The sequence below is a fragment of the Fukomys damarensis genome, unplaced genomic scaffold (genome assembly GCF_012274545.1).
Source record: "Fukomys damarensis isolate Sample0158 unplaced genomic scaffold, DMR_v1.0_HiC HiC_scaffold_24, whole genome shotgun sequence".
NCBI lineage: Eukaryota > Metazoa > Chordata > Mammalia > Rodentia > Bathyergidae > Fukomys > Fukomys damarensis.
Genome location: NW_022900936.1, coordinates 53,994,124 through 53,998,013, shown reverse-complemented (window position 1 = coordinate 53,998,013; position 3,890 = coordinate 53,994,124). Strand labels below are relative to the sequence as shown.

Sequence of the window (3,890 nt, the reverse complement as noted above, 5' to 3'; positions counted from 1 at the left end):
AGAAATATACAAAGTAGAAAATTAAGGACTCCATATTCCCACTCTTTCATCACCAAATACAAAGATTTACTCATAAATACAAAGAAATGTAATACATGAAATGAAAAGTACTATACTTAGAAGATCTTTTACAAGAACTGAAACATTAACATGAATTAAATCAAAATTTTAACATAGCCACATTGGGGAGATAGAGGGAGGCAAAAGGAGCAGTATCATGGGTCTGGAAATCTTCCTCTATCCATTCATGAATTGTCATAAATATATGCATTTTATTGTAGGGTGTGTGTGTGTGTGTGTGTGTGTGTGTGTGTAAAAAGCAATGCAAAGTAGTTGTTTCTGGGAACAGAATTTTTTATTCCAGGCAAAGTAGATAGGTACATACTGTGTTTGGTTATAAACCTGTTAGATCTACTTTCTATTTTACAGATTTGGTGGTGCAGGGTTCTTCTCTGTAGTTCAGGCCCTCCTTGAACTTACCACATAGTCCAGGCTGGCATGGAATTCACACCATCCTCCTGCCTCAGCTTCCCAAGTGCCACTATACTCAGGTATTTTATGGATCTTTACAACTTCTATACATCCAGAATGGGAAAAAGCTAAAAGTAAGATAATGAGGCACCCATATTTAAATACAACATCCTTTAGAACAGTTTATAGAGAGTACTATTAATAAACCATTTCTCACTCTTTATAAAGTTTGTTTTAAAGATTAAATTTATTTCAAAAGTACTTATAAACAAAAGAAACATGACAACCGTTTACAATGAATTTGTCAAATAAATCATTTTAATAAGTAACTTTTTATAGGATAATAGCATTACTATGATAATATCTGTTTTGTTTTTATTAAATTTAGTTATTTTCAAGATTGATTATTAGTAACAAATCCTGAGTTTTAGTATAAGTAGAGTATCCCTTATCCAAAATATGTGGGCCCAGCCAGGCATGGCAGTGCTCACCTTCTAATCCCAGTACTTGGCAGGTTGAGGCAGGAAGACTGCCATGAGTTTGAGGCCAGTCTGATCTATTATGTAGTGGGTTCAAGGTCATTCTGAACTACACAGAGTGACCCTGTCTCAAAATAACAAACCAAACAAACAAATAAAAAATTGGGGAACAGGACCATGGATTTAGCTCAGTGGTTCCACCACCTGCCTCACAAGTACAAGGTCCCAAGTTCAATCTCCAATACCCACCCCCCAAAAAAATGGGGGACCAGAAGTAATTTGTAATATGTACATATACAGAATGTGATATCTTTTGGATGGAGCCTTAGTCTAAGCATGAAATTCATTTGTTTTTTAAATGCCTTATATACATAAACCGATGCAAAAATACACTATTTTGTTTGTTTTGGGGGGTTTTTGAGATAGGGTCTCACTATGTAGTTGAGACTGACCTAGAGCTCACTATTGTAGCCCAGGCTGGTCTCAAACTCACAGTGATTCTCCTGCCTCAGCCTCCTACAGGTGTGCACCACCACGCCCAGCTAAAAATACACTATTTTTCATGATGTTGCACATGAATCACAGTTGCATGGTGTGCAATTTTGCACTCGAGTCATCATATTGGTACTCAACATTTTGGATTTTGGAGCATTTTAGGTTTTCAAATTGGAGATGTTAAGCTGGGTATAGTAGCACAGGCCTAAAATCCCAGCACTCTGGAAGCTGAGGTAGAAGGATTTTCCAAGTTTGAGGCCAGCCTCAGCTACATAGTGAATTCAAGGCCAGCCTACGAAAACAAGACCTTGTCTTAAAGAGAGAGAGAGAGAGAGAGAGAGAGAGAGAGAGAGAGAGACAGACAGACAGAGAGACAGACAGAGAGAGAGAGAGACAGAGAGAAAATTAGAGATATTAAGTCTGTACTATGCCAAGGCAAGCTAGAAATATGATTTTTTTGGGGGGGAGGGTACTGGGAATTGAAGCAAGGGCCTTCACAATGAGCTACATCATTGATGTCACATCTTAATTTTTATTTTGAGACGGGGTTTGGTTAAATTGTTAAATTCCCCAGGCTGGGCTTCAACTTGCAGTCCTTGTGCCTCAGCCTCCCAGAACACTAGAAGTACAAAGTGTGTCACCACACCCAGCCCAAAACATGACTTTTTTTTTAATTGGTCATATTTTGATGCTCAACAGTTATAGGTGAGAACTTACCCCCATGCTAGATGGTATGGGATGAGAGCTCAGGGGTAGTGAGAAGTCTGACAATGCAAGACTCTGTATTGTATTGGGATTTATAAACTATTACTTATGTCAGAGTCTGCCACCTGTAAAACACGATACTTTTAAAAATTATTTTTTATTTTCTACACACTATTTTATGGTTAAAAAATATTTGATATTAAATGTTCCTATAAGCAAATAATTTGTGCTACAGATGGTTTTCATTTTCCTGATATCTACATTATACAACTCATGGGCCGGAGATTTAGCTCAGTGGTTCCGCTGCCTGTCTTGCAAGCACAAGGTCCGGAGTTCGATCCCTGGTACCAAACAAACCAACCAATACATTATACAACTCTAATCACTAAATTCCTCCTCATCACTGAAGTGTGTTCTCTTCGTTATCCTAGGGCGTCGTGAATCCTGACGTTGAGAGGCCCGTGCCCTGGGTTTCCATTTGTTCCTTTCTTCAGTCTTGGCTTGCCTGGGGGGCGATGGCTTGGCTGACACTGTGGAGAGCGGGTTCTTCCCCTTCATCTTCCCTTTCTGCTACCTAAGTCCTCAATTTCTTCTGGTTCGGCAATTTTCTTTTTCTTCTTCTTTTCTTTCCTCTCTGGAGGCTCACATTCTCCAAGCTTATTTTTCGGACAGGCGTAACTTAAGTGTCCGCTTTCCCCACATTCACAACACTATGATTTATCAACGTAGTTTCACCTTCAGATGAATTCAGCTGCTCTCCCACTGTCAATAGCAGTGCTTGCCTTCATCACTCTACCAAACAACTGTTGGTTGTTTATGGCTCTGGTACAGTTTTGTGCAGTCTTTATCCAAAAATAATATAAATGCAACCCTTTTACTTTTCTTCATATCTTTGTCTTTCATTATAGTAACCTTTACAACTTTGCCATACTTGGAAAATATCCTTTATAAGTCGATGTTTCTCAGGCAGAAGGGCAAGTTGGACACACACTGGTGCTCTTACTTGGAGCCCAGCCACCACTCATTTCTTCAGGGACCTTGGCCTCTGCGCAGCGGGGATTCAACCCCAACTTTTCCTCACCCCTCACAGCAGCCTGGGCATCCTATGCTCTCGGTGTATGTGACGGGGAAAGGGTTCAACACAGAGTGCAGCTCCCTTCTGTAGGCCACACCGGTGGCGCCCACAGTAATGTTTTTCACAAGCTTGCCTTTCCATTGGATAGCATTCAGCCCTAACATTCATCGTATTCTTATCACGCTTCATATTCATCAGATTGTTTTATCATACTCCATAAAGATATTCATGAAAGAACACTTCCATAACTGCTTCAGGCAATGGCAAGAATGATGGGATAAGTGTGTTGAAAATGAGAGAAAGTAACCAGGGACTTAGCTCAGTGGTGCCACTGCCTGCCTCACAAGAGCAAAGTCTGAAGTTCAATCCCTGGCACCCCCCCAAAAAAAAAAAGTTTGAGGGGGATTAGTTAGTGGCAATGCATCCTTTACTGTAAATTTCTTTCCTCTTTTTTTTTTCTTTTTGAAAACAAACAGCATGCTTTCTTCTATTTTGATGTTGTTATTATTATTTATATAGAGCCCTATATTCCCTCAAATCATATCATCATCAAAGAATTAGTTTAGGCTGGGTATTGTAGCTCACGCCTGTAATCCCAGCACTGGGGAGGCTGAGGCAGGTGGATCGCTGTGAGTTTGAGACCAGCCTGGGCTACACAGTGAGTT

The 3,890-nt window shown here is 40.0% G+C and overlaps 1 pseudogene; it reads right to left on the bottom strand.

The window, feature by feature from the left end:
- Positions 1-2,528: 2,528 nt before the first annotated feature.
- Positions 2,529-3,175, bottom strand: LOC109118244 (annotated as a pseudogene).
- Between the last annotated feature and the right edge of the window lie 715 nt (positions 3,176-3,890).